Genomic DNA, 21,274 nt, shown 5'->3' with positions numbered 1-21,274 from the left:
GATGGTGTGTGTACATTGAGGGTGTGAATGTTGGTAAAAGAAATAGGGGAAGATGTGATAAGATTATGAATGGTTCATGTGCCATGCTGAAGAATTTGCACATTATCCTGGAGATGGCTGAGAAGTCCCTGAAGAATTTTAAGCAGACATCTAGTGATCAGATTTGTAATTTAGACTGAGTGCTCTAGCAGTAGGGGATGCTGACATGGCTCAGAAGGTCCTTTTTCACATGTATTGAGAGTATTTCTCACATAAGCTGAGCCAAGTACCAGTGAAGGTCAGAGGGGTCAGGACCACCCACCAACACCTGAACATTTACCTCTCTTCATCCTTTCCTTCTTTCTCTCCCTCTTTCCTCTCTTCCTACACCCTCAGCCTTCTCCTTCTCTCAAACATTCTCTTAAGGAACTCTTAAAACTTGGGCAGTTAAAAAAAAAGTCAGTGAAAAATAAAAAAGCAAAACAAAATGTTAGTGAAAACTTTCCAATTTAGTTGTGAATGTCTTCTGTCTTTTTCTCTATGGTCAATGTTAAATTATTTACTGGCTGAATTTCCTTTCATAGATGCTCAAAGCTTCTACTTATCTTTTTGCTACCTGTATTTCTTTATCGATTATCATCTTCAATATAGAAAGGGAAAAATAGAAATTCAAGTAAATTGATCTTACTATTGACTTGTCATTCTTAAAAAGAGTTTATTATTAGTAGAACATGAAAGCTACAAGTGACCTTAATGTTTTTCATAATGTTTTTTAAATAGCTGTGACCCATGTGTACATCCTGGGATCAATTTAATGGGTCACAACCTGAATTAAAAGAGGAAAAAGAAAGAAACAGGGCATAATCTATTAGAACAGAAAATATCAGAGTGTGCTGAATAGACCAAGGGTTGGTATTGTTTTATAAGACTTTTGTTTCAGTTATAAGCATATGTTTATTTATGCAGATAATGTAAGATATATGTCTTAATATCAGTGGTAATAAAAAAACTAAATTCTTAAAGATAAAAAACTTTTTAAAAGTTTAAAAAACTGTTCTCCAGGTCAATTTTTTTTTCACTCTAAAGATATGAAAAAAATTGAGAACTAGAGAAATTGATTTGTCCAAGTCCATGAATTAGTGGCAAGTGCAGGATTTGAATTCAGGTCTCCTAATATTCTGATATTCTCTGAACACAAGTTGACTGATTACCTAACATGAGGACTGGAGATTGTAGATTTTATTTACTTAGTTTATCCTTGAGACCACATTGTGAAAGATAATCAAATGTTTGTGATGCTTTGTTATCTTAGTATTCGTGAGAAAACACCCATGTTTCTTTCTTGCTTTGCCTCATAGATGAGAACTAGACTTTGATAGATTGTCAGTTTATGCTTTCATTATTTTTTTAAATTCTTTTTTGTGGACAAGTTTGATGTATATTTTCATGCTTATGTTCTAAATGAAGATAATCTAGTTCATTTTGTTTCTCAGCTAAATAGCTGAATAATTATTTTGGCCCTTTCTTTTATATTCCTTAACCATCTTGAAAAATATAAATATATCTTGAAAATATAAATTCCAGGATGTTTAGATGTATTTTGCCTGAAAACAGGGAACTGTTAGGTAAACCTCGAGCCTCCGTTAGTCTGATGGTTCTATTGTTTTTACCTTAGAATCAATATGTTTGAATTTTCTCTTACTTTTCCAAAAAATTAAACTTTTCTGTTTTATTCACACTGTATTTTATTTCAATTTCCGGAAGCATTAAGGAAACTCAAAGAACATTGGATTGGAAATTGACAGACCTGAGTCCTGGGCCTTCTTTTCACCTAATTTTATTTCAGCCGATCCCATAGTATCTTTGGGCCTTGAGCTCTTAATTTGAAAACTGAGTCAAGATTATCTATAAGTTGCTATAATCAGTGTTTCTTAACCATGTGGAAGTTATCACTCATTCAAATATGAGAGACATTATTGCCTAGAAATTTGCACATGCATACAAAGAGACATGTTTTTGTGTAAAATTGTATGTGGTTCCTGGAATTTTGTAACACAATTATAGATTCACAGTTTCAAAACCCTGCTTTAAATAACTTCCTATATGTCATATAATATGCCAAATTTTGGTTTTCCTTTTTTAACTTCCCAAGGAATTCCTGATTCTGCTTCCTTACGGTTTCCTTAATGATATCCTCCATAGTTCAAGGACTCCTGGAGCTGGAAGGAAATTAGAGCATTCATCTCATTTCCTTCCAGTCTATCACCTTCACTTACCAGTACCTCTCATTTTTCCATTTAGTAACTCAGTGTTTTTACTTTGAATAATGATATGGACAATACTACCTTAAACCCATTTCTCATGTAGGAACCCTTTATTCATTCATTCTCCTGGGGTCAGGCCCTGTGTTTCATATTGAGGATATAATGGTGAATTAAGACAGACATTGCCTTTTCCTCAAGAGGTTTCCATTCTACTGGAGAGACTGACAAAAAGAAGTCACTACAAAAATTAATGAAGTAACTTTAAACTATGATAAGTTTAAAGGAAGAAATACACATGGCACTATGGAATTGCAGAGAAAAATCCTTTTTATAAGGAGGGGTCAGGAAGACTTCTCTGAAAATGTGACAGTTAAGCCTCCATTAAAAGATAAGAAAACATTTGCATACAAAAAAGAAAGGATATTCATACCACACGCACTAAGGTCCTATGGCAGGAAAAGATGAGATGTGGTTTAAAAACGAAGAATAATGTCAATGCAAGAATGTCCAAACCTGTAGAAAACTTATCAGTTTATTTGAGCCAAACTGAGGACATGCACAGAAGCAAGATCTCAAAATGCTCCAGAGAAATGTAGTTTTAGAATTAAAGGAAGGGACATAAAGAAAGTTGCATGAAATATGTTGATGGTAGCTTAAGGAGGCAGAGAATGCAAGGTGTGGACATCCCTGTGAGTGGATAAAAAGCAAAATGGAGAGATATATTTCTTTTACATTGGTTGGTACAAGATCATTAACATCGAACATTTACAGTGAATAGGTATGGTATACAGGCAATAAGGTCATGCACCTCTGAGGGGTCTACAAAAGAGGATTATTCTGGCATTGCAAAGGTGTGTTACCCTGGAAGCACAAGAACAATGGACAGGGTTTGTTTGAGGCAAAGATAAACCATTTATTAAAGAATTATAAGCCTGAGTCATGACTACCCACCATCACCTGCCTAGCTACCATTTTATGATCAGATTACCCTATGAGGTTACCTTCGGTCACTGAACTTGTCAGATTTATTACATAGCCCCTTTTTCGTTCACAACAAGTTGCCTGGACCTTAGAAGTAGAATGTTGAAAGATGGTGTCGGACAGATGGCAGGGGCCAGGTTGTGTAGGACATTTTCAGACAGAGTAAGAGGTTTGGGTTTTCTGCAAGCTTGGCCTCAAAGTCCATACACTTATTCAGTGTATTTATTACTTACTGTCAGCTTTATTACTTACTATCTGTATGCATTAGCCACTTCATATGCACTATTTCAGATTCCCTGGCCTCACTCCTCTCTAGAGTCATTAGCTTTGAAGGCAAGGAAAAGCTTTTTTCCTCTATCTTCCTACGTTTACTGGCTGGGCCCTGCAATTAAACTGATAAGAAACAGATTAGCAAATGGAAAAAAAAATGATTTACATATACACCCATGGGGGATCACAACAAATGAAACTCAGGAAGGTAGCCAGATGATTGAGACTTGATATACCATTTTAGGCAAAACAAACAAAAAAGTTAGGGGTTTCTGGGTAGGGGATGCAAGTTATAGGAAGGGGAAAAGAGGAAATATATGGAAAATAAGGGTTCCTTTGTTATGCTGGTAAGAACCTTTCAGGTGATAAGAGTTATCTCTGGGTATAGCTCTCTGCCTGGTAAGAGACACCTTAACAAATGGAAATTTCCTTTTTAAATGTAAATTTTCTCTACAAAAGGGGAAACTTATACTTTATTTTTAGGCAGTTAGAGGGAGATAAAAAGGTTTTCTGCTGGTTCTCAATAGCCTTTAGCTCAAAATAATCCCTAAGTCAAATAGGCATATTTTGAGGTGGCATATTTTGGTACCCTTCATCCTGCTCTTTGAAAGATTTTTTTTTCCTAGAAGAAGCATTTCTATGGAAACAAAAAGAAAAACAAAGGTTAATAGATGAAGGAAATTATAAACCCAGTTTTGGAGATCAGAGGAAAGTCAGTCAAAATATTTCTAGATGGTGGGCTCAACTCATTTTTAGAAGATGGAGTGAGGATGGCAGTGACAATATAAGTTTCAATTTCTTGATTTGCAGTTTTACTGTCCTTGGTGATGGCATATACATCATGTCACAGTCATGGTTTTACTTCAGAGTTTGGAAACATCAGCATTAGCTAGTAGGGACCTTTGAGGTAGTCCCAATAAGGATTTGGTTAATCTGGATATAGTGCTCAGTGGTGCCAAGCCTGAACTGTCAGGGAAAAATTGGAAATGTTTAATTATTGACAAAATGTACAAAACAATTTACAAAGATGTAAAAATACTCAAAGACAGCAAACATGGCTAGAATTCAATAATCCACAAGGATGTGCTATATTTTTTTATTGAAACATAGATTTTTCTCTCTCTACAATAACCTGAATTTTTATCAAAGCTAATCGAAGTAAGACTAATTTACAAAATAAATCTAGTCTCATTAAACTTGGCCTGATTATTTATATAAGAGCAACAAGAATAGTAATAGAGCATTTAGGGTCTTTTCAGTCTGCTTCGCGGGAACTCTAAATAAGGGAACTCAGATAAGACTTTTAAAAGCCTCTTGAGGCTAGGAAACCAAGCCAAGAATTTTCTATCAGTCTTCATCTGCAATACCTGAAGATCTGAGTGAATTCCTCCTTTCTTAAGGTTCCCAATATATCTTAAGATTCCTTGGCCTGTCAGGCAATGATCTTCCTTACTCATTTGGAATGCCAGGAGTGCTGTAAGCCAGATATCAGTTGGAGGTTCCAAGAGGGCTTTGTGAGTATTGGCTCCCTACCGTCAACCTCAGTCCCTTAAAACTCTCTGCTTATATCAAATTTCAGATGCATCATCCTCAAATATGATATTCTACTCAAAGCCTTGGTAATATAACCAATATTTCAAAATTTGTCCTGTTTACAAAGAGAACAGATTCTTACTGAACTTATGCAAATAATTATATTACCACGAAAGTAAGAATATTCAATAAGAGTTTCCAAATTCTGGAGGGATGAGAAAGGGAAGAAAAGTAAATGTTTCATCTTTGTTCACAAAGTATACTTAACCATATTGTTGTAAAGTATAGATAGCTTAACAGAAAAGAGAAAAAATTTTCTTTAATATGGAAAATACAACTTTTAAGAACTAGCAATGTTTCAAACAAAAAGACCATAAAAAGTTATAATCATTTTTATCAGTTCATTCAGTTCCATGGAGTTATTCTTATGCTTGAGATTGGTTTAGCAGTTTTATGAGCCCATCAGTTTCTCCATTAGAGTTTTGAAAATCTTTACCCAGTCCAGTGGAATGATTTTAAAATGATCAGAAACCTATACTACAGAGTATTTGCCAGAGTCTTTTCCATGAATCTCCTGGGAGATGAAACATTTTCCCCTGTAACTGATTGCAAAAGCTTTCAGAAAAGAATCAGAGTAAAACATTAACTGTGTGAATGACAAAAGTGGCCATAGTTAAAGATCTGATGAGGGTTCATTATAGCACAATTGACGAGTAAATTAGGTTATTTCTGTGACATACAACATTTTATAATAATTGGAATTATGACTGATATATTGCAGTTTAAAAGGTTAAAAATAATTGCAAAAACTGCAATTACTTTTGCACCAATCTAATAACATTATAAAGGACATATGGCTTGCAAAGACACTGTCCAGTCTCACCACTTCTATTCAACACAGTACTAGAAGTTATAATAAGAGCAATTAGGCAAGAAAAAGAAATAAAAGATATCCCAATCAGAAAAGAAGTAAAACTATCTGGGGTGGCTGGTTAGCTCAGTTGGTTAGAGCATGGTGCTAAGAACACCAAGGTTGCCGGTTCGATCTCCACATGGGCCACTGTGAGCTGCACCCTCCTTAAAAAAAAAAAAAAGAAAAAAGAAAAGAAAAAGAAGAAGTAGTAAAACTATCTCTATTTGTAGATGACATGGTATTATATATAGAAAACCCTAAGGACTCCACGAAAAAATGTTAGAACTAAAAAAACAAATTCAGTAAAATTGCAGGACACGAAATCAATATACAAAAGTCTGTTGCATTTCTATGCACTGATAACAAACTATCAGAAAGAGAAATAAAGAAAATACTCTCGTTAAAAACTGCATCAAAAAGAATAAATTCCTGACAAGAATGGAGATAAGATGCATGCTGAAGAAAAAGTACAACTGTATATATGAAACTTTCTTATACATAAACTTAATGGTAACTACTCAATAACAAAAAACAAAACAAAACAAAACAACCCGGAACTGAGACACATACCTAAAAAAGGAGGAGATAGAAGAAAAAAAATCATAGAATACCACCAAACAAAAATAACAGACAGAAACACCAAGGCAAAGAAACAATGGAGACACCAAGCTACCAGAAACAAAAGATAAAATGACTATAGGAAATACTCATATATCAATAATCACCCTAAGTGTAAATGAACTGAACTCATCAATGGAAAGTCACAAAGTAGCAGATTGGATCAGAAAACAAAACCCTACTCTATGTTGCCTTCAAGAGACATATCTCACCTATAAGGACAAATATGGACTCCAAGTGAAAGGGTGGAAAATGATACTCCAAGCAAGTGGCATCCAGAGAAAAATGGGTGTAGCCGTACGTACATCTGACAAAACAGACTTCAGGATACAAAACGTAACAAGAGATAAAGATGGACATTTCATAATGATAAAGAGGAAAATACAAGAAGAAGACATAACTCTTATCAATATATATGCCCCCAATCAGGGAGCACCAAAATATATATAGCAACCACTAACAGAACTAAAGGAAGTAACTGACAAAAACACAATTATGGTAGAGGACCTAAATATGCCTTTGACAACTATGGATAGATCATCCAAAAAGAAAATCAACAAGGAAATAGCGGCCTTAAATGACACAATAGACCAAATAGATATAATTGACATTTACAGAGCCCTTCATCTTCGACCATCAAACTGTACAATCTATTCTAGTGTACATGGAACATTCCCAAGGATAGACCATATGTTGGCACATAAAACTAGCCTCCACAGATTTAAGAAGATTGAAATCATACAAAGCATATTCTCCAACCACAATACTTTGAAATTGGAAATCAACTGCAAAAAGAAAGTGGGGAAAAAACACGAATATGTGTAGATTAAACATGCAACTGAAAAATGACTGGGTCAAAGAAGAAATAGAGGAGAGATCAAAAGATACATAGAAACAAAAGAGAATAAAATACATTGTATCAAAATTATTGGGGTTCTGAAAAAGTAATATTAAGAGAAAGATTTATATTATTACAGGCCTATCTCAAGAAACAAGAAAAATCCCTAAACAAATAAATAACCTAATATTACATCTTAAAAAAATCCCTAAACAAATAAACAACCTCATATTAAATCTTAAAGAACTAGAAAAAGAAGAACAAATGGAACCCAAAGTCAGCAGAAGGAAGAAAATAATAAAAATTAGAGCATAATTAAATGAAATAGAGAACAAAAAGATAATAAAAAAAATAATGCAACAAGGAGCTGGTTCTTTGAAAAGATTAATAAAATTGACAAACCCCTGGCTAGATTCATTAAGGAAAAAAAGAGGAACACACGCAAAATCAGAAATGAAAGAGAAGAAGTTATGACAGACACCCCAGAAATACAAAGGATCCTACAAGAATACTATGAAGGCCTATATGCCACCAAATTTAATAACCTAGAAGAAATGGACACGTTCTTAGAAATACAGAACCTTTATAGACTAAATCCCAAAGAACTGGAAAATCTAAATAGACCGAACAGTAAGGAAATTGAAACAATTAATCCAAAACCTCCCAAAAGCAAAATTCCAGGACCAGATGTCTTCACTAGTGAATTTTACCAAACATTCAAAGATGATTTAATACCTGTCCTCCTCAAACCCTTCCAAAAATTGAAGAAGAGGCAATGCTTTCTAATTCATTTTATAAGGCCAACATTACCCTGATACCAAAGCTTGGTAAGGATAATACAAAAAAAGAAAGCTATAGAGTAATATCTCTGATGAATACAGATGCCAAAATCCTAACCAAAATACTAGCAAATCGAATACACAATACATCAGAAAGATTATACATCATGATCAAGTGGGGTTCATTCCAGGGGTACACAGATAGTTTGACATACACAAATCAATCAATGTGATACACCACATATACAAAATAAAGAATAAAAATCATATGACTATATCAATAGATGCAGAAAAAGCATTTCACAAGATATAACATCCATTTATGATTAAAATACTTAATAAAATGGGCATAGAAGGAAAGTACCTCAATACAATAAAGGTCATAAAACAAACCCTCAGCTAATATCACACTTAATTGTGAAAAACTGAAAGCTTTTCCTCTAAGATCAGGAACAAGATAGGGATGTCTGCTGTCACCACTGTTATTCAACATAGTATTAAAAGTTTCAGCAAGAGCAATCACACAAGAGAAATAAATTAAAAAATCCACATTGGGAATGAAAAAGTTAATTTACACTTTTTGCAGATGACATGATTCTTTATATAGAAAACCCTAAAGAGTCCACCAAAAAAACTACTAGAAACAATAAATAAATACAGTAAAGTTGCAGGATACAAAATTAATGTACAGAAATCCATTGTATTCCTATACCCTAACAATGAAATCTTAGAAAAAGAAATAAAAAAAAAATTCCTTTTGCATTTGCAACAAAAAGAATAAAGTACCTAGGAATAAACTTAATAACGGATGTGAAGAACCTATCCACTGAAAACTATAAGCCATTCTTAAAAGAAATTGGAGAGAACACAAAGAAATGGAAAGATATTTTGTGTTCATGGATTGGAAGAATCAACATAGTTAAAATGGCCATATTACCCAAAGTAACACACATATTTAGTGCAATCCCTATCAAAATCCCAATGTATTTTTTAAAGAAATAGAAGAAAAAAATCATCAGATTTGTGTAGAATCACAAAAGACCATGAATAGCCAAAGTAATCCTAAGAAAAAAGAACAAGGCTGAAGGCATCATACTCCCTGACTTCAGTTTATACTACAAAGTGACAATCATCAAAACAACATGGTATTGGCAAATAAACAGACAAATGGAATAGAATTGAGAATTCATAAATAAACATGTATATTTATAGGCATAGATATATAGATATAGATAGATAGATAGAATATAGATATAGATAGATATAGGTATAGATAATTTTTAACAAAGAGCAAAAAACATACAATGAAGAAAAGAAACCTCTTCAATAAATGGTGCTGGGAAAATTGTAAAGCCACGTGCAAAAGAAGGAACCTAGACTGCTATCACCATATACAAAAATAAACTCAAAATGGATCAAAGGTCTAAAGATAAAACCTGAAACAATAAATTGCATAGAAGACAGCAGAGGTACTAAACTTATGGATCTTGGGTTCAGAGACAATTTTATGAATTTGACTTCAAAGGCAAGGAAAGTAAAAGCTAAAATAAATGAATGGGACTATATCAAACTAAAAAGTTTCTGCACAGCAAAAGAAACCATCTACAAAACAAAGAGGCAACCAACTGAATGGGAGAAGATATTTGCAAACAACGGCTCCAATAAGGGGCTAATATCCAAAATATATAAAGAACTCATACAACTCAACAACAAATAAAACAAACAATCCAATTTAAAAAAAGGGCAACAGACCAGGAAAGACACTTCTCCCAAGAAGAAGTACAAACGGCCAACAGATAAATGAAAAGATGCTCAACTTCACTAGCTATTAGGGAAATGCAAATCAAAACCACAATGAGATACCACCTCACACCTGTTAGAATGGCTAATAGATAAGTAACAAGTGTTGGAGAGTTTGGAGAGAAAAAGGAACCCTTATACACTGCTGGTGGGAATGTAAATTGGTACAGCCACTATGGAAACAATATGGACATGCCATAAAAAAATTACGTGGTAGAATTACCACTTAACCTAGTGATCCTTCTTCTGGGTATCTACCAAAAAAATCTGAAAACATTTATCCATAAAGATATATGTACCACTATGTTTATTGCAGCATTATTCAATGGCCAAAATATGGAAACAACCAAAGTGTCCTTTGATAGATGACTGGGTGAAGAAGATAAATACAATGGAATATATATATATATATATATATATATATATATATACACACACACACACACACACACATATATATACATACGTGTATATATACATATGTGTATATATACATACACATACATATACATATGTGTATATATATATACACACATGCATATATATACGTATGTATATAATGGAACATTACTCCGCCATAAGAAAAGATGAAATACTGCCATTTATGACAACATGGATGGATTTTAAGATTATCATGCTAAGCAAAATAATCCAGACTGAAAAAGTCAAGAACTACATGACTTCACTCATATGTGGGATATAAAACTGAAAGCAACAAATGAACAAGACAAAGAAATAAATAAATAAAAACTCATAAACACAGACAACAGTTTAGTAGTTACCAGAGGATAAGGGGGAGGGCGTGGTGGATAAAGAGGGAAAAGGGGTCAAATATATGGTGATGGAAGCAGAATTGAGTCTGGATGGTGAACACCCAATGCACTATATATTGACGATGTATTATGGAAGTGTACACTTGAAATCTATATAAATTTACTAACCAGTGTCACCCCAATAAATTTAATTAATTGTGTTAAAATGTTCATACTATCCAGAGCAATCTGTAGATTCATTGCAATCCTTATCAAAATTCTAATGGCATTTTTCACAGAAACAGAAAAACAACCTTAAAATTTGCATTGAACCACAAAAGACCTTAAATAGCTAAAGCAATCCTGAGAAGAACAAAGCTGGAAGCATCACACTTACTGATTTCAAACTATATTAAGAAGTTATAATAATCAAAACACTTGAACGCCTTGCCCTCTCAAGCACACCAGGCATGTCCCCAACTCAGGACCTTCCACTTACTGTTTCTTTGGACAGGCACGTGATTGACCCAGAGCTCGTTTGCATGGTTCCCTCACCTCTTTCAGGCCTTTGCTAAGATGCCACCTTCTCAGTGAGGCCTCCCTAATCACCCTCCATAGCCCTCGCTATTTCCCTTTCTTATGCTACTTTTCTCCAGGACACATCCTATCATATTATTATGTACATTAACCCAAGATAACCTGGCTCACAACCACTGCCCAGCCCCTTTTCTGTTTGTAACCAGCTAAAGTTCTTGTGGACAGGAGCAGAATAGAGGTGGGAAGGAGTTCAGAAGTGACTCCCTTCTCGTCATTTGGGATTTTCTCAGCTCAGAATCTATCAGTTGTGTGCACAATTTGTTTTATTATCTTTATATTATCAACTAAAAACATGATTCTACATTAACTTACAATAATGTAACCACAATTTTTATACAAGTGAATTTTGGCAGCCCTCATTTTTTTCGCTAGTTAATTATCTATATCCTGTCCATGAGGACAAGAATTTTTATCTGTTTTTTCCCCCTTATGGCTGTATCTCTAGAACTTAAAACATTTCTGGCACATAGTATGTCATTAGTAAATATTTGAATGAATGTTGAATTACTGAATGGCTCACCAGGTCTATACATATATTGTACATGACTCCTCTGCTCTCAGAAACTAATAGAAACCATTTGCTTAATCATAATATTAACAAGACCATAACCTAAAATTCATAACACATCTACATAACACCTTGCAGACTATAAAGACTTTTACATTCATTATCTCATTTAATCCTCACAATAATTTACATTCCAATTTTTTGCAGGATGCTGAATCTGAGAGAAATGGTGTTTTGTTCAAGGTCACAGGAATTGAATGATTTGCTTAAAGTCCACATAAGAGAACTGAGATTCAAACTCATGTTGTCCTGACCACAAATTTGATGTAATTTCCATTCCAATATCCCAGCTCTTTAATTCTGTACTGGATTAGTTGCTACATATTTTTCAACTCTGTTATCAGTAATATCTGTCTACTCTCCTTGGCAAACCAGGCTCAGGACGCAGAACCCAGTTATTCAGGTTTGCTTCAGTTCTTATTAACTGTGCTAAGCGAGCAAAACTGGGCTGTCCGAATGGCTCTGCCTGGTTGGAAAGCCAGGATTAGGTAGTCTGAAACTGAGTTTTCTCAATACAGCTCATCTGTAAAAATATAGATAAAGATTCAGACTATAAACGCCCTGACCCAGAGTATGTAAAACGAAACTTATATAGAATTGCATGCAGGTAGGGACTTAACCAAGTTCTGGTCAAACCATTTAAATAAAGTATGTCATCACATAGCCTTAAAAAGTCCACAGTCCTCTGAAAGAAATATTTTTTCTTAATTCTTCTCAATTCTAAGAAAGAAAGTTCTATCTATTAAGCACTGCCCAAATCCTTATACAAGTGGCTGTTGAATACCTACTATGTATGTGAAAAGCACAATTCCATTTCTTCCCTTCTGGTTCATCCATAAGCAAATATTTAGTTTTCTTGGGTTTCTTTGTAAACTTTCATTGCTCTTAGTCATTCATCCTCATTCTTCTTCTTTCCCATCTTCCATAACCTACTCCCACTCACAAAAAATTCACTATTATTAGAGTTCACTGTTTTTTCTTTCCTCATGGCTTCCCCACTTCAACTATAGACTGCTTAGTATTCAAAATCTATTTCTTTGTACTGTCACAGATTGTAAATATTCAAATATCACAGACTAAGGGAAGGGAAATGAGCCCCATTTATGATTTGAACAAGAGAAAGGGAGCAGACATTATCAGATGCCCCATTTTAATGGCATACAAATAACATGACTCAACTGGTTCAGGTGCAGTCTGCATATATCTGAGAGGAGGAGATGCATGCTGACTTAGCAAAGGGTTTTAAATAAAAGCTGACTTTGGTTTGGCACCTTTAATTACACCCAAGCCATAGCTTACATTTTGATTATCTTTCAGAAGGAAAGAAAGAAGGAAAGGGAGGAAGGGAGGGAGGGGGAAGGAAGGAGATAGAAAGATAAAAATTTGTTTTGTGTTAACAAGATAGACTCAGACCTTCAGTTTGCTTATAGAATTTATTTTAAACTGAGATTTCTCTTACAGGGGACATCCATGAGAATAGTAAAATAGAAAGTGGTATAATTATCTAGACTTCCATAATAATTGTCCCATAGATTCCATAGGAAGCTCTAATTCCAACACTGAATTAAAATTTGAAATGATTAGAGGAAAAACCATCCCTCTACCCAAGTCTACATGTCATACGTAGATCAATTTAACACGTGTTTGGTGAAAACTTACTAGGTATAAAATGTGATGCTGAGGGGAGGCACTTACTGGAGGGGAGGAAAAACTGTTTTTTTCCTACTCTTTTAGGTTCACTGGCTGCCCCCACCCCCAATGAAATTGATAAGAAACAGATTAACAGGAGGAAAAAAATAACAGATTCAGTTATATATGATTGTACAGAAGTTCACAAAGAAATAAAACTCAAGGAGGTGGCCAGATGGTTGAGGCTTATATATCATTTTAGGTTTAACAAAGGAAAGGGGCTTTTGAGCTCCTGGATGGAGGAGGCAAATGATGGAAGAAACTGTATAGTAAGGATGGCTTATCTTGTTCTGCGATAAAAGTTGCTCAGGTGATAAGAGTTGTCTCTTGGAGTAGCTCTCTTCCTGGTATGAGACACCTTTATAAATGGAAAGTTCCTTTCAAATTGTAGGGAAATCATACTCTATTTTCAGGTAGTTAGGGGGAAATAGAAAGCTTTTCCTGCATTTGCTGTTGCCTTTAGCTCAAAATAATCCATATACCAAAGAAACATATTTGAGGTGGCATATTCCGGAACCCATGAGAACTAATGGTTAACACAGAAAATTTCCTGTCCTCAAGGAAGTTTATACCTAAAAGGAACATAAGATACATGAAAATAACTATAGCACAAAGCAAATGTGTTTCCATAGAGGCATGAAGTGCTGTGGAAGCAAAGAAAATGTAGTCTGTTGATGATTGAAAGGTTTTAGTCTTTATGAAGAAAGTGACATTTTAATAATGAGTAGGATTTGTATCTCTGATAAGTGGAGAGAACATGGAAACCATAGAGACAGGAAAGTTCAGGAAAACCTAGTGATAGGTGAGTGGTCACATTTGGTTGACAGACATATTCAGAGAGATGAAATGGAAAAGAAAGTAAGTGCCAAATCATAGGGTATTTGAGGTTGTTTGAGCAGTCTCATTTGTATTCTGTGAGTCTTAGGGAGCCACTGAAAGTTACTGAAAAGAAGGCTGACACCGTCGATATCATCTTTAGAAAGCTCTTTGACAACAATTGCAGGATGTTTAAAGGAGGTGAGACTAGAATCTGGGCATATAGAAAGGAAGCCATTCTGTAACCCAGGACCCTAGGTGAAGAAAACGGGATATATGTGAATGATGTTTAAGAGGTAGAATCCACGGGATTTGGCAGCTAATTAAATCCTTACCTATTTGTTTAGGAGAAGGCGAAACATATGGTGAAAAGAAAGGTTTAAGTTAGGATTTTGTAAACGACAGAAGGCCAAGTTGATTCATCTAAAAAGTATAAAAGGAGGATTTATTTGCAAAATTAGCTTACTAACCTAACTTTGGGAAGGACAGATATAGAGCAACATGGGGACAATTGAATCAGGGCCTCAGATGTCATTGGTCCTCCCCACTGTCTCTTGGAAACCAGCCTTTATATTTTCATACTACAGACAAGCTCTCGCTGTGTGAGGATCATTGCCATAGCCGGTTCTTCTAGATGAGGGACTAAAGAAGAATGGGATTTTCCCCTGGGCCAGCTTGAACTTTTCCAGAGATGGACATCAATGGGTGGGCTTGGGTCACATATCCATCTCTTGGGCCAGTCACTAGACCTGATTGGTATATGAGATGCTATTTTTGGCAGCTCCCACTAGGAAATCCTGGTTGAGGGTAAGGGAAGGTATTACGAGCATGGCCACAGGGCAATTCCTTGCAGGTTGTGGAGCCATCTCGGCTTACCTAGTGGAGGCAAAGTAAAGAGCACAGAGGAGTACAAACTGTGACTGGGATTCTGGGCCACTGTGTTCAGAAGGGTGCTGATGCTTTTAACAAACAGATAAATGGGTTTGCATAAAGTGATGAATTTTATTTTAGATATCTTGTTTTTAAGGTTTATCAGGCTATATATGTAACATTGTATGGGAGGCTCTTAGAAATTGGGGTCTTTAGCTATTAGAAGTTGGTTTTAAAACCATAATTTGGGAGTCATTAGCATATGGGTTATGATGAAACTAAATGGATAAGATTCCTTAGAGAGGGAAGGCGGCAGAATCTAGGAAATTTATTTCATCTGAACAGTGGGGCTGAAAAAAATAAAATAGAAAAGTAGACTGACGAGGAGCTATCAGATAGCAGTATCCAAGAGAGGAAAATAGGTAAGAAAGTGGGGGGGAAATCACTGAGTGTTTTGCAGGTTCCTTTTTATCATCTTTATCAAGTCAACAACTTCCCTCTGGAGTACCTAGTATAGGCACCAAGGGAAATAGTAAAGAAATAGAAGATGCAGATCTTTCGCTGAAGTGACAAAAACTTGCGAATTCCCAAGGATGGGGTAAGATAATGCTGGGCTATTTGAGAGTGTGCTGAGATAGGAACCAAAATGGATTTGGCTCTCCAGCACACCAATAATATTGGGCCCATTTGTGACTTTGACATATGCACCAGAAGTGGCAATAAGAGAATAATGGGAGAACTGGATGTGATAACCTGTAGAAGCATTTCCTTGTTAGTTTGTAATAGAAAATTATATACAGGACATCGTGCCTAATTAGTAAGTGGATGATTTCAAAGCATGATTATCTTCCTAGCTCAAAACAAGGCTAGGCTTAAACATATCATATAATAATTGTGATTATTTTAAAGAAAGTAATCCCTTTAGTTTAGGCAATAATTTTTTTAGCTTATATTTTCTTTTTTCCAGTTGAGTTTTTCTTTTTTCTTTTCTTTTCTTTTTTTTTTTTTTTTTAGTTAATGATAATAGCTTAGTAAGAGGTGTCATCATGTGGTAGAAAGATCACAGTAGAAGAAGGTTGGAAACCAGGATTTTGGTTTATGACTGCCACTCTCTCCCCTCCCTGCTGCTGCCCCATCATACATACAAATGTATGCTCCAGTTTTGCAATCTTAATCTCTGTTTCAGTTGCTTCAACTAACAAAATGAGAATGATAATACTTCATTGGCCCAAGGGCAGGGACTATGTGGATGGTTTCTTGAGTTCCCATCTGCTATGATAGTGATCATTTATCCATGTGACACATGGACACACTTTGTATCCAAGGGATACAAAGCTGAAAGGATTGGTTCCTGCCTTCAAAGAGTCTATAGTCTGGTCTGGGAAACAAAACACATACAATTACAATTTGACACAGAAGTGCTGGAGTGGAAGCAAACGAGACAGACACAGGGCATACAAAGACCAGGAGTCCCATGTCAGTCAGAGAAGTTTGAGCACTTCCTCAGGGGAAGTCACTTGAACTGAGCCTAAGGAGTTTTCATGACAATTAAGAGAATAGGGGTACCAGACAGGGAGAACAGCACATGTTTTCAAAAAGCGACACATTTTGAAGAAGAATGAAAAGTAAGTTCACATTAATGTGATATAAAGAACAAAGTATGAAGTTGTGAAAATTTGGGACTGGACAGACGGTCAGAACTTACTCTAAATAGTTAGGAAGCACTCACTGGTTGGAGGGCAGTGAGCTAGATGCTGGGCTGATTCGGAAGGACGGGATCCTGGAGAATGATTTGGGAAGGCTTTAAACTAGAGTTGCAAAGAACAGAAATAAAGCTGCTGAGAAAATTCAGGAAAAACATAAAAAAAGACAGTCGCTGTGAGGAAGGGGAGATATTTAAGAGATTGGATCAACCCTTAGTTCACTGAATAAGGCTTAAGGAGAAGGGAAGAATAAAGGATCGCTTTCAACTTTCTGGCTTGGGAAACTGAGTGGATGATGGTGGCTTTGACTGAGACAGGAGGTAGCTAGTTGGTAGAAACATGCTGTTTTGGAACTCATGGCTTTTATCCTGCTTTTGTTTTATGGATGCAATATCATTCTTAGTATTTCTGAAGATACTGAAGTACTTTTCTTTGTTTTCTGCTTGTTTTTCACTCTCTTGCCTGCTGTAGAGTTTGGAGTCTACAAGTTGAGAGCATTTGTGGGTGTATTCTAGGTAGATTGACTGCTTCATTGGCCGTGTCTCATTCTCAGATGTTCTAGGCTTCAATTTACTCCCCTCTGGTCATCAGTCACCCCTCATCATCCATCTCTTGACTTCCAAAACTTTGTTGGACTTTCTACTCCTCTCCTTCTCTACTATTCTCTTTGTTAGGTGGGGTTGGGTGTGTCCATACGTTTTTATTTCTTTACTATGATTTTAATGTGGTTTGGGGGGGAAAAAGATAAGTGGATATGCTCAATCTGCCTTCTTAAACCAGAAGTTCCTGAATTTGATCTTTGATATATGTTTAGGTAGCTATGGAATATCTAGGTTGAGAGATGTAGTAGGCAATTCGCTGTATGTATGGACATAATATTCAGGAGACAAATCTAGATTACAGGTAAAGATCTGGAGTCTGGTATAGAAATGATGGGTGGGGATGAGATTGCCTAGGGAGAACAGGCAGGATGAGAATAGGAATTAAGCCTGATGCTGGGGACCATCACTATTTAAGAAAATTGTTTGCAAGATCCAATATTCTTCTAGAATTAGGGAAATTAATGATAACCCAGAACTTTACCTTGAGCATACAAAGGACTCAAATGGGTTCTCTGAGTTCAGGAAAGTTGCATTTAATATATAATAAAATTGTAAAAGAATTAAAATGATTAGGTGTGTCAAAGTTGAACAAAATAGAGACAGGAGTTCCGAAGATGAGAGAGATAATCAAGAGTGTCATCATTTCCAGATGATATTATCTGATTTCTTTGGTTCGGGGCCCATTCTTGAGTCTGCTGAATGCTGGCTCTCATAATCTGCTCTCCTGTTCTTTTCTTCTGCTGAGAACGTGGCTCTGATTCAAGCACCATTGTTCAGTGAGATATATCCTGATAGTCTCCACACATTCAGTAAATATTTATTGAGGCCCTAAAATATGCCAGACTGTGGGTGAGGTGCCAGGGATATGAAAATATATAAGATAATATTCCTGCCCTCAAAACACTCATTCATATGCAAAAACTGCCCCTCAGACTCAACTCCATGGTGCTAACTGCTATTATTTTATTAACAAAGGTCTTGTCATTAACTTTTAGAGTAAATTTGGCTATCTCTCATTCTGATAGGTAGACATGGGAGGTGTTACTTTCGTGCACAAAGTGGCCATCGTGTGTCCCTGGTTAAGCAAAGGGTGAGGACTTTTTTATACTCTCTCAGGAGCAACCGTCATCACCCTTCCCCAGCACAGCACGGGGCCTGGTGCGTAGGCCCTGTGCTCTAAGCTCTCATTAGTTTATTTAGTCTTTTTTATTGTTATTACCTCAAATTATTATTACTAAGCAAAGATTCTAAAAAAGCTTAAGCCACAACACAATAGCATGTTTCAGAGAAGGCCAATGAAAGAAAACATGTTTAAAGAGTAAACTTAATATAATTACAATCGGCAAACATATCATTGGTTAAAAAGAAATACAACTAATCACAGAATGATTGTCTATTGTCTTTCTTACAAACATCAACACCCAAACATAGATGAATTCTTTTAAACCTGGTATTTTAGCTGCTGTGTCTCTAATCTCAGGTTTAAAAAAAAAAAGAAAAACATGATTTTTTTAGTCTCCAAAAGAGATAGGGAAAATTTAATTAAGTAAAGAATAAGGACGTAGGTTAGTAGAAGGATGAGTAGAAAATTGATCTAGTATGGTATGTTATTGTTATTATTATTACTAAAACTAATTAAATTTGTAATTAACATAACAATAGTAGTGATGGGATAATAAGAAGGGGATAGAACCCACTTCAAATGATGGCTTTTCCTAGTTTAGGTGAATTTTCAAAATTTCTTTCTCCATTCATCCATTCATTAATTGATTCATTCAATCAACAAATATCCCCAGCATGTGCCAGGCACTGTGCTAGGCGCTGGGACTCCAGAGAGGAATTCAATACCTCTTCCCTTTTATGGAGATAGCCTCTAAGAGCTAAATGAAATCCCACCGAATAAAGTTACTGTACGGAGTGTGCAAGATGAACTGTAGTTTTGTTTTGCTCCAGTTATCTGGTGCTGCCACCTGTTGGGCATTTTCTTTTTCACAGAGTTTAACCATAGGCTTTGACAGGAAAAGGAGCATTTCTTCCATGAAGGCTGCCACTTCCATCTTTGCATGTGGGACCATGAGCTTTTTCTTGATGAGCACACTTTTCCTCTTCCTCTCCACAACTCTAAGGTGGCACCAACCCTAACTCCTCCAGCATTACAAGCTCTTCTCCTGTAGGCTTGCTGAGTCACCCAGTATGCCCAGAGCAATTGCCTCATTTCTCTCACTCCCACAGAGTTTTGCCTCTGAGTTTCTTTCTGTTTGAAGACTTTGGTCTTCTTTGGTTTTCTTCCTGCTCTTATGAGAGTTAGAGTTTCTTGCCAGGATACTGGTAGTGTGTGCCTGAGTTGCTTAACATGGGCAGGAAGATGCCAAAAGCCTTTGTAGCAAACACTTCCACCCAATTTTGAACTTACTCTCACTTCTGTACAGGGGAGCAGTGTTGTGGGCGGGGTAGTTTACTTACTTCCTCATGAGTAGTCTGGTTCCCATCCTCCCCACGGCTTCAGAACGCTGAGCAAAAGTCGGGGCTCTGTGGGGTAAGCATGAAGCAGGTCATTTGCTTTGCATCATCAGTGCTTGAAGTAAATCAAATATCTTCAGGGATGGTCTCATCACTAAAAAGGAGCCCAATAAGTAACAAGCCCACCAGTGATTGCATGGCCTCCTGCCTCACTTGGCCCTGCTTCAAGCCAACGGCCTTTCATGAATTGCTAATGTTTGGCCCAGAAAACATTAATCTAGTTGGTTACTAGACCACTTGGTTGGGCACAAAATCATGGAGACCGACTTCTCCTATTGCTTATCATAACATCAAAAATTACTCTGGATTTTACTAGACAAGAACGATTGTTAGAATATTAAATTTTTAAAAAATGTAATGCTTACTTTATGCTTTTTATCCTACATGAAATCGTGAAGTGGAAAATATAGTGAAGTGTGCCCATATTTATGTCTGCCTGGTAGACACTCCCAGCCTTCCAAAAGCTCTTGTTTAAAAACCCCAGGTTTTTAAATAAGAGCTTGAAACATGCAACAATTATATAAACCATTATTGACTCCAATTAGTATAAAAGTTAATTCATGTCCAAGAATAATAAACATGTCTTTGTCATCTGAAAAAAACAAGAAGGATTATTCTTCTGGACAGTGAAATTTTAAAAACATATCCTGAGCTTAGTGATGTGCACTGAATCACGAGAAAGGCCAGAGTAGACACAATAGTAAACAAATTACCGAATCTCTTTTCTGACACTATTTCTCTATTGTTTTTCTTTCCTCTTTTAGCTGGACCAACAATTCTGTCAACACCTTTAGCTCTCTTCCCATTCTTATCTTTTCTCAGGCTCTAATTAGTATTCTCCTTTCCTCATCCTCCTTACTAAAATTGTTAGCAGTATGGACCACCTTCAACACAGCCTGGAACATTCCATACCTCTTCTTGGATGGAGCCCAGCCCAGCTCAGCGAGCCCTGGCCCCTACCTTTATCCCATTCCTGAGAATTAAGTGCTTTTTGTGAAAAAAGTAAATGTGGAACTAAGTATGGACTCCAGGTTCCCCACCAGTGCTCCATCCAACAGACTAACGCTCCCCACAACGAAGTTATGATGTCCAGTGTGTTCTCAAGGACAAAAGAAGACACTGAGTCAGGGAATGAGGAAACGTAGAAGGGGTGGCAATAAGAAATTAGGTCAGAGACAAGGA

At 36.0% G+C, this 21,274-nt stretch overlaps 1 protein-coding gene and 1 long non-coding RNA gene across 7 annotated transcripts in view; one reads left to right on the top strand and one right to left on the bottom strand.

Annotated features, from left to right (window-relative positions):
* Positions 1-21,274, top strand: part of LOC308501774 (uncharacterized protein) — a 101,545-nt gene that overhangs the window by 3,712 nt on the left and 76,559 nt on the right. The gene's annotated exons all lie outside the window — the stretch shown is intronic.
* The window catches only part of LOC308501775, a 75,101-nt gene continuing 70,106 nt past the window's right edge, over positions 16,280-21,274 (bottom strand). Inside the window, exon 3 of the long non-coding RNA XR_013993963.1 lies at positions 16,280-20,101. This is a non-coding gene — a long non-coding RNA (uncharacterized lncRNA). The remainder of the gene's footprint in view (positions 20,102-21,274) is intronic.

This window comes from Rhinolophus hipposideros (assembly GCF_964194185.1).
Source record: "Rhinolophus hipposideros genome assembly, chromosome: 9".
Taxonomy (NCBI): Eukaryota; Metazoa; Chordata; class Mammalia; order Chiroptera; family Rhinolophidae; genus Rhinolophus; species Rhinolophus hipposideros.
The sequence above is the reverse complement of the archived record's forward strand: the minus strand, read 5'-3'. Positions and strand labels throughout refer to the sequence as shown.